We start from the raw sequence: 11,178 nt of genomic DNA, 5'->3' as shown, positions 1-11,178 counted from the left end.
AAACATAAAAAGGCTTCCATACAATACAAGAGATGTACAATAAAGAGCACCGAATGTGACCAACCAGTTCTGGTTTGGTTTTTTAAATTCCTTTAATAGTTCAAGGCCATAACCAGCAATTGAGGTTAGGCTTTAAGGGCAATCACTCAAAACTGGTCTATAAGCTAATGAAATAATCATGTCCTACTATCACTTAGTTTGTTCCTCTTTAAGGGCAATCACTCAAATCTTTATATAGTACCCCCCCCCCCCCCCCCCTCCCCTAATTCTCTAAAAAAATGTCAATATTAATCATCTAAGATAGTAAGTATGATGTAAAAAGGTAAGGCAATATATACTCCTATAAAGATTTATAAACCAACAGATAATCCCATAGCAGCTTGCCCACACTGTCCACACCAAAATAAAATCATCCAAAGCCAGTGAGTTGTTCTCACCACTATTCTATTGCAATTATACCGTTAACTCAATATTTTTCTTAATGTAATCAGCTACATGATATAAATGCATACACACCTTCTTGTAATCAAGTATTCCTTCAAAAGGAAGCTCCAGCTCATCACATATTGTAGCTAGAATGCATCCACTAACAATAGCATCAAATAATCTAGTAGAGGATGTAGTGTCACCAGCTGCGCTTAAGCAAAATAGAGACCCGATGATGTGCAAAGCAAGCAAATATATACAACCTATGAGAAGTAGGAATGGGAAAATTAAATTATCCTAACCTAAATTTTTATTTATTGAGTTAACTATATGTGTGTTTTGAATGAATTTGTTAACGTGGATCAAGTACTTTTCTCACCACGTGTAACAATTGAAACACGGTTTCGAATGGACCAAATAAGATAAACAAAATTATCCATTAATTACATATGTTAATTAATCATGACAATAATATAATAATTAATGAAATAAAATATGGTTGGATGTGGTCCTCTTAATAATTGTATACACACCTAAAAGCAGGCACCACAGCCTGCTCCTTCTTCGAAGAGAAAAGCCACACCAAGTGCAAGGTGTCCGCCACTTATGTCTAGTACCAAAGAGCTATACCCACATGCCCCAACTAATTCAATTAAAATTCACATAATAAATTAGTACTGTATGATCATTCTATTTGGCCTGAAATTGAAGACAATAATAAATAAATGAATCAATGTTAATTAATTACATGAGAGAGTGTTATTATATTTGATGTATAGTGCATTCAATTTGGTAGACACTACTACAAAAGTGCTTTTTTAAGACGCGAGTTCTTAGAGTACGGAGCGGTGGCAATTTTGTAATAAAGGAGAAAATTTTTGTTTTTAACGTCGTACATTCTAAGGCGGTTATAGACGACCGTCTTAGAATGTCTTTCGGTGGCAAACTTGTAATTATGAGGAAGTAAGACAACGGCATTTTTTATGGAAGACCGCCTTTGTATATCATTTTCACTTTTGGTATACCCTAGCTAGCTGAGGAAGAACTCTTTACTTCTTACCCCGCGCACCCTCTCCTCCGTTTTCGCGGTTTCTTCGAAACAAAAACCCCCAAAAAGCACAGACAAGAAGAACTCAAATTTTGAACATTGTTATCGACGACACTTCTTTACAAAGTCACAGAGAAAGTTTATAGCAAACCAAACAGCACAGACAAAGTCATACCGAGGGCACTTAAGCTTTTCCTTTTGTGAGTGTTACTTGAAGGTATGTTCTCCTGCTTTTCTTCCATTTGATTACTTCTAATGTATACTTCTTTGCACGTTGTTCCTTGTTCTGTATCGAACTGATAGTCATTGCTAAAAGGAAAAGCTACCATTTGTGTTGAGGGTTTGGCCATTTGGGGGTTTTAATGTTTCGGAGTTTGAAAACAGAGGTGAAATAAGAGAGTGATTCGGTGTCCTCGAAGATTTGAGGAAGCACAAGAAGACCAAGATTTTCAATGAGAGGAAGTGCCAGAAGATCGATTATGGCACCGATGGCGGTGGGTCTGACGACACCAAAGCAAATGAACTCCATCTTTGTCACTCGAAACCTTTGCGTGTTTGGTCCCGACTTGAATCCGTTCGCACCCTATATTGTCATCAATCTATCCCTTCGTTAAACAATTCCCCAAACCTAACATGAATCTCCTTTTTACTCTTCGATTATCTTTCTCCCTCTCTCAAACGAAGACATTCTGAGGACACAATCTCAGATTCCTTTGTTATTTTTTCAATTACTTTGGTTATACTCATGGTGTTCACCACTGTAATTAGTATACTCATGGTGTTTGCATATTTCTGGTTAATTTCATTTAATAATGGTTTTTGGGTTTTGAATTTCTTGTCTGATTGCTCGGGTGTGCGTGTAGGTTCGTGTTGTTCTGGAGAGATCTACAGGAGTAGTTGAGAAGGCTTTACTTGGCGTTTGAGCAACAGGTTTGGTTTTTACCGTTCTAAGCATCAGAATATTTGGGTCATGTAGTGAATTAGTTGAATATTTTAATGTTTGTTGGATGTTTCATAATTTACTAACTAATGGAAACAAAATTGGAACTCATTGAGCTGGAAGGAAATTGATTGGCTTAAGTATAGCTACTTTTTTGTTAGTTAAAATTGCTCTATTGCTTGCTATATTGATTCAATTTTTTGCTTAGTTAAGAGTTGTTAGGTTATATAGTATTAATTAACATGTGCATCAATCATGAGAGGCATGGATACATAGCAAGGATGTGTATCTTTTTTCAGAAAGTAGAGGAATTAGAAAGCCGAAGCTTAGTTGAACAAGGTCAATGCTGCACTATATTTAATTTCCCCTAATTAACAATGTATAATTGCTAGCTTCTACGGACTTGTGTGGTTTGTTTTGTTTGGCCTTGGAGTTGTTCTCTCTGCACACTTTTCTTAGTTTCTAATATTTTTTTAATCTCATTTTATTTTTCTTTTATGCTTTTCCTGCTTGCGAATGTGTCAAGTTTGACGAGCAACGGTCTTCTGCTTCTGGCTCTTCAATTTTGACATTGCAGATGTTCTGCATCTGGCTCTTAAATTATTGACAAACTTATGCTTATTCTTTGCATTAGTGAGGCATTGTTGGCTCTGGTTTATTTCTTTTATTAGTCAAAATCTCATTGGGAAGGAGTATAAAAGGTTCTCCCATCCATTTTCAAATAAAACGTCGACAATAATTTACATTTATATATTTCCTAAACTCTTTGACCTCCTAGGCATAGATAAAAAAAAAGCTCATTTGGTTTAAATATCACCCGACAAAACATGAAGAACCTGAAACTTTTGACTTGATCCAAATCTAGCTTCAACTTTGATTAGTTGCAACACTTTGTTCCAATTAATTTATAGTATAATTCTTGAAGATAATTTCATTCCTATGTAGTAAAATAGACCAAATACAGGAGAAGCATAGTAATTGCCACAAATGTTTTAAATTCTTCCCATATTTTTTGACCTCTATCATGGTTGATTATAAGGAAAGATTGAACTCAAATCATTTCATTTAGAAAATAAGACCTCAAATTATATAAGATTGATTGAAGGAACTGATTAATAATTAAGTCTTGGAAAAATTACATCCACACCTTTAACGTCTTTAGGCACCCAACAGCTAGCATGGAAGCTTGCTAAGATATCTCACAAACTTTCTGCTTCTGCCTTCTTGCTATTGGGCACATTTAGTGCTTCATTATTTTTTATTTTCCCAAATAAACTATTCAGAATATACTTTAAAAAATACAAAATTTGAACTCTTCCAAATAAAATATGGACAAATTTTCTTTGACTAGTATAATAAAACATTTCTGAGATATCTTAGCATTTGATGAACATAAATAACATCAAAATATAATTTGGAAACAAAAGCTTCCACCAGTAGCTCCACTTTTCTCTTCCTAGCAGGGGTTAATTTGGAAACAACCTGTCGAAGTGCATAATCAAGCATCCATTCTTCCGTACCTTTTCGTTCTTCCATGTCTTGATGCCTTAAGTTAACTTTTTCAGCTTCTGAATCAGGCTCTAGAGGTAGATATCTAGGCCCTCTTGGGTTGAATTTCCTTACTTTTTCCAATGACTTGATGAATCTCCTAAGCAGGATCACTTTTTTAAGATTACTCCAGCTTGTAGACATTTTCTAGTTTGTTTTGTTTTGCTCCTTTGGTGCTGATTCTTCTTGTTTTTGGATCATTCCGTTCCCGGATTCCATCTTTTCTTCTTTTTGGTTCAGGCCTTCACTGTATACTCTTTCAGTTCTGTTGGATTGTTTGGAGTTGTCTGAAATTGTGCTGTCAGTGAGTGATTCCTTGTCTGATAAGTCATCCTGATCATCTGGAATCATTGAATCAATTGCTTCTTCTACCATCTTGATGGCTTCATTCTGTTGGTGTGCAACTTCTGGATCAGCTACGACATGGTCCTTAAATTTCATCTCTTGATCAGTCACGGGTGTACTTTCATGAGAGAAGAAAGCTCCTCTTGTTCTACTCCTATCAAATCCTGACTCTTTTTCATCTGCCCCATCAATTAGTGACTCGGAATTGTTTTCATCCATATTTGACACCATGTGCTTATACACCAAGTACCACAATCCTGTGTTATTCTGTTTCTCTACAGGGGTCTCAGGTTCTACAACAACACTAATATGAGCTTCATATTGTTCCTTTGTAGGGAACTCTTCAAGAGTCTTAGTTTCCTGTTTAACATTTTCAATTCCTTCTTTTCTGTCGTTGGCAGTTGGTTCGTTTACAGGTGCTCCTGAACCAATCAAATTAGATCTGAGTGATCTAACTAAACCTTCTAGGACTAAACTTTTGGACATGGAAAATTTTTCCCCATTATCACCATTCAGATTCTTGGTTTCAACATCTCTTCCAGGTGACTCAAATTTGATATCTGGATTTTCTGTATTCATATTGGATAGCAAATCTTCTGGAACATCATTGACTGTTTCATTGGTTGGAGCCTCCTCATGACTGCTTCTTATAATTTCAACTGGCTCATTTAAGGAACTTGAGGTAGTATCTTTGATCTCTCGAAGATAAATATTATCACTGTCACTTGATATCTTCTCCTCATTATCATAACTGCCAGCTAAACTTTGCTTTCCACTCCAGTCTTCTTCAGTAGCTCTAAAGGCAGGCATATTCTTGACTGTCTCGGTTCTAGGAAAGTCAAGAGACTCAAGACATCTTTCTTTGAGCGTAGTAGGATTGTGCAGTTCTGGCATTGGATCATCACTAGTATTTTATGTCAGTTCCATACTGCTATCATGAGAAAATGATGTTTCTTCCTCGCTGTGATTTGAGGAATTGTCAAGGGGTTGAACTGGATTTGCTTGAGGTTCCATTGTTGGAGAAAATCGTGGACTATTTTCAGCAACTTGAAATGGCAGAATTGTTTCAAAAGCTTTTACTAGAAGTGTCACTTTTTTTGTCTTTGAGCAGGTGCAAGTTTAGAAACAACCTTTTGAAGTGCATAGTCAAGCATCCATTCCTCAGCATTCTTCTTCTCTTCCACTGTTTGGTGCTTGAGAAAAACTTTACCTATTTCTAAGTTAGCATCAGAAGGAAAACGTCTTGGCCTTTTGGGGTTGATGTTTCTTACCTTCTCTAATGCATTCACAAACCTTTTCAAGAGGATTAACTTCTTCAGATTGCTCCAGCTTCTTGGTGCTCTTTGGTCAGGTTTGGTCCCCATCCTCTGTGCTGTTGGAGATTCTGTGGATGTTGAAGTATTCCTTTTTCTCTCAACTTCACTCTTTTCTAAGTGTACCTCATCTGAATCAATGCCTTCAAATTTGAATTGATCATCAGAAAAGAGGTCTTCAGGCTCTGGAAGAAGGATTTCATCAAATGCTTTCTGCACCAGCTCAATTGCATCCTTATTTTCTTTGACTAGTATAATAAAATATTGTGATTTACATTTGGTGAACATAAATAACATCAAAATATAATCTTTTGTAACCACTCTTGATATTAAAATTATATACTACAGTTTATATTTGTACAAAATATTTTATATGTACTTTTTTAGTGAATTAACTTATTGTATTTAAGCCTTAAAAATATTACTAATAATGATAAAAAGGTTTAATTTGATTTCAAATTTTAACGGGATTAATGGTAATAGTATATTAGCGTGGTGGGGTCCTTTGTAAATTAATTAATTGAACCAGCAAGAATGAAGTTACCTCATGGAAACTTCTTTGTGTTATACTATTTTTCAAAGGAGGATGATCTGTTGAGATTATGTGTACTTGGATCATAATATATAAAGGATTTTATTTAAGGAATTTAATTTATTTGATTGAGAAAGAATACGTATGAGTTTTATAAATTTTTTATATCAGATTTAATTCTCATACATTAAAAAAAGAGTATATGTAAAAACTATTTGTGCAGTGGTGTATTATGTAAAAAATTACCTTCATACTCATACATTCAACTGAATTTGGGTTAATTATCACTTGTAGCAATTACTTCTGTTTATAATTTGTTTGCATTTTAAATGATACTAACCTGTGAGAAGAGGCACTAACATATTGACAGATATTTATAATGATTGATCTTGAGGCCCATGAATCTTTGTACTTTTTGAAAGAATAGTTTGTTGCTGTCAATTATGGATACAAGCTAGTTCATAAAAAAATGTGTGGTAAGGTGACTCTTGTAAAATGATTGTAACTTGTAAGGCTGTGTGTACGTTGCTGAGTAGCTTAAAAAAACAGTCGAGTAAAATTTTTTACTTACATATTATACTGTAAATGAATTAAAAATATAGAACAGCATAACTCTAAACACTTACAATGGCTGGTAGCATTGATAGTGCACCACCAAGGGTGTAGCCAAGCCATTATGCTGCACCATTCAATGAATTGTATATTAATTATTTTGTGGTTTATTTGGTTAGTACATATCAAAGGTTTAACTTATAAATTAATTTTTTTACAAATTGTTGAGATGTCTTTTGTTAACTCACTGATCTGTAAGAAGCAATTGTTAATTTTCAGATAGAAGGAGCAACAACTATAGACGGCAGAGGACCAAGTATATTGGACACCTAGCCTAAACAACAACCAGGTTAACCCTCTGACTAAACAATAAAGTTGGTTTGTTTTTTTGTCCAAAATTGTTGATATATATATATATATTAAATATATTTTTGTTATCTGTACTATCTTTAATTTTTTTTTTACTATCTAAGAATCGCTCTGTAAATCAATCTTAATCTCACAAACCCTGTCAGAAATCTGCCTTGCTTTTGTACAATCTTTAAACACATGTCTAGGTCTAAGTCGAAGCTAATTTAGTTACAACTTAATCTCCATCTCAATCACTGTGACTGTGTGAGTCACTAGCCAGCCTTCACGCCTACTTATAGTTTCTTGAAAGCTCTTCTACCACTGGGCCCCCAATGGCCCAGAGTAAGGCCCACACCAACGGAAATTCGTCATTCTCTGCTTTATCTTTCATCACCTTTTTCGTGGATGGCAGGGGTCAAATTCTTTTTGCTTTTCGAGTCAATATACATAAAAATTGATGTGCTATGCGACACGTGAGAGAAAAAAATAATAAAAGTGTCTATCATATAAATACCATTACTTTATATATTATATATATAATGGTTGCATTGATTTTTGAAGTTAAGATCTCGTATACATTGTCTAAAGTTTTCACTATTAGGTTTGGAAATTATGATCTTGGAGTGCCTAAAAATTGGATATGAACCTGACACGAGCTTTGTTCTCCATGAAGTAGAGGAGTATCACAAGAAAAATTTTGTATTCCATCACAGTGCTAAACTGGCAGCAACTTATGGGATGCTGATGACCAAGCCTAGAAAACCCATTCGGATTGTAAAGTTTCCTTCTTTGTGGGGACTGCCATTCATTCCTAAAATATGCATCTATTGTCACAAAGAGGGATATATTTCTGAGAGATTCTTCTGGATTTCATTGTTTCTCCAATGGCCAGTGCTCGTGTAAAGACTGCTGGTGAAACACTAGTTCATCCAACTGATCACCATCATTCATGTCATGATGTTTGCTGAATAGTTATTTTTTTTTAAGTTATAGGATAGCAATGTTATATGAGAGTAGAATGATAGATTTTATGTAGATGTTACTACCAATTTTGTGGGACCAATGAAGTGGAAGGAAGATGCTTCTTACAAATGCTTTTGTAAAAAAAATTAGGAATTAGAACTGCACAGCCTCGTCAGAACAAAGATGTATTTTCTTTGTTTACTGAAAACCTTCACCTTGTATGATCTGTCACACAGTTAGGTATTTAGTTATATGCCAACTCAGCTGGGTATTTTTTTGGGGTTTCGACTTTTGAAAATTTTACTCCAACTGCATGAATTTTTAATGTTCAGATAACCTTTTTTAATTAATTTCATTAATGTTCTGTGCTGTGTCATACAAACTAATATAAACTAAATGTAGCATAATCTAAATCCCTCCTTATCAAGCTACATAATTTATCAACCTATTTTTTTTAATATCCATTTTGTATCAAAAAGACTGTTAGCTAGAATTCTTTTGTCCAAATGGTTACATGCTTCCATCACAATATTCCATTCAGTAAGTCAATAATCACACTCGATTTACGTAAATTCAGGCTTCTTTTTCTTTCCCAACTCTAACATTGTTCTTCCTTTTTAGATTTTGCACCTATGCTTTATCATTGTTGTTATTGTGTGTTCATTTTATACAAGTTTGCCTCTGTTGCCCGTGCTTAAGACGCTTTTAACATTTTTTTTCCAGTTTGTTCTCTGAACCCAATATTTTGAGCTTTAAGATCCTCTTTAGCTTTTAGCTTTTTTGGTTTATGATGATGACAAGGGTCGATGTTAAGTTGTGAAGTCTGTTGTGCCCAATGCACAAAAATTAATTGTTTTGATTTCTTTAAATTTGCATCTAATATTGTCTATTTGACTTTCACAGATTGGAACTCCAATCTGCATTCCTTCCAGAGAGTTCATTGATATTGGTCACGTTGCCTCCATTGAGAATAACCATCTACCTGTTGATTATGCAAGGAAGGGGCAGAAAGTAGCCATTAAGGTATGTTCTTGGACTATAATAAAACTATTAACTTCCGGGTTTTTCTACTTGTTTTTCTTTCACTAATTTCTTGGTACATCATCAAGAAATGAGTTTTCCATATTTTGACAGAGTCCTATCATTTCCCTACCATGCATATACAGCGCTTTAATTTGCCAAAATATAATATGAGACTTTACAATTGAGAAGTAATTTATCCGTAGCTTAAAAGCTGGAGAACACAGAAAACAACTTGTCATTTTGTGCTAAAAAAATCTTTGTTTTATATGTAAGCTAGTTCACCTATGTTAGAACTTAGAAGTCTATCTGAGATTGCCTTCCAAATAAAAGCTACGATTTTCAATGGGACCAGTAACTTATAGGAGAAATTTTTGTATTTTGGAGAAGACATGCTTAGGAAATAAAATTAAAAAGAATATAAATTATTACATTTTTAAAAAAAGATTGAAGAGGCTAAGGTTGCTGGCCTTCTAGGATCGGCATGAACGAAAAGTGAGGGTCTCGTAGTTCCTGCATGGAAAGGTGCTAAGAGAATAGTTTCAGGTAACTTGATTGATGCTGACAAAAAATCACTTTCATATATAACGACCCCAAAGGAAATATTGAGGATAGCATATTGCAGTGGTGATGAATTTGTCCCGGGCGGCTACTTCCCTAAGGGAGCAAATGGTCTTATAGCCAAATATTACTTATTTAGCAGCTAGTATGTGCCATAGAGTTATACTCTATTTGCAAACTATGTCACGTATTGTGCCAGCTATGTTCCTACTCAATCTAAAATTTGGACAAAGACCAGTCTTGTGAATTCAAATTTGGCATACATGATAATATTTGGGATAAGATCAACTCAGTCTAAAATTTTGACAGAGACCAATCTGTGAATTCAAATTTTTGGCATACTTAATAATATATTTGAGATAAGATCAAGTTAACCTGATTTGTTAGCATAATATATTAATCTTAAGATTATATGTAGTCCTTATAAAGAAAATATATGCATAATTAAATTATAAGTTTAGCGAAGTATATATTTATAATTAAGATATATTTTAGAATATTAAAGATAAATGATATCAATATAAATATAATATCATATTAGAAAAAACATTTTTATTAAATAACAAAAATTGTATAATTAATACATTATTATTTTGAAATTTATATTATTTAAAAGAATATATAACATTAGATTAGAACAATTCGGAGTAGAACTCGAACATACCCTTGAAATATATCAAATAAATTCGAGCTCCATCAAAGTTCTCTCAAATTGGATCAGGTTGGTGGGACAGGATAAGTGATGAGCACCTCTATACAGTAATGTGACAAATTAATGAAATTTTGCTTACTTGGGGGTCACTGTCCTTGTAGCTATAAGCCTGTAACCTAGTTCCACCTCCAACATTATATACAATTATATCGTAGAATGAAAAAGATCACAATTTAAATTAAAATGTATTTTATAATATATATTTTAAAATAAATTATATCTTTATAAATATCAATGGGTTAATGGAAATGCAGGTGTCCGACAAGACAAAATGGGGTTTACTTTGGTTGACCTTCAAAGGATTGGTTATAAGGACGAGCCATTCATCCTGGCAGCATAAGCAAGACAGGTGTTCTATGTTGAAGATCCCAACGACTCAAGATGGTCAGTTGTTCTTCAGGGGAAAACAATTGGTATCTCTCCCGATATTGATGCTTCAAGCCTTGATGTTAACGACATGCCGACCTTCTCCACAGAAATGCCTCCCGTAAATGATGAAAATGAGGAGGATGATGTATATGCAAATCGTATCGATCATGACAAAGGTTTATGGGAAAATACATCTACTTGAATGTGGTATATAACACCATTTTGTTTACCTTATCCATTGTCATTTTAAATTTCTTATTATTTGTATTTCATTACTATTTGATACGTTTATGTTGTGGTAATTTAGTTGCCTTAATTTATTTTCGTATTTCTATGCAGGCATGGCAACACCCCTGAGGTCCCCTCCACCACCAGATTCTCCTACATAAACCACAAAAAAGAAGACTAGACAAACTACCAGGATGCGAAGGTTGACTGCCAAAAGCTTAGATCAACCACGACCAACTGTCCACGTCAACCCTTCTACTGGTAGAGGAT

At 34.2% G+C, this 11,178-nt stretch overlaps 1 pseudogene; it reads right to left on the bottom strand.

Moving 5' to 3' along the window:
- Positions 1-3,761: 3,761 nt before the first annotated feature.
- LOC114386132 lies at positions 3,762-6,514 on the bottom strand (annotated as a pseudogene).
- Positions 6,515-11,178: the final 4,664 nt, after the last annotated feature.

The sequence above is a fragment of the Glycine soja genome, chromosome 15 (genome assembly GCF_004193775.1).
Source record: "Glycine soja cultivar W05 chromosome 15, ASM419377v2, whole genome shotgun sequence".
NCBI classification, from domain to species: domain Eukaryota; kingdom Viridiplantae; phylum Streptophyta; class Magnoliopsida; order Fabales; family Fabaceae; genus Glycine; species Glycine soja.
Note: the sequence above shows the minus strand (reverse complement) of the source record. Positions and strands in the feature narration are given on the sequence as shown.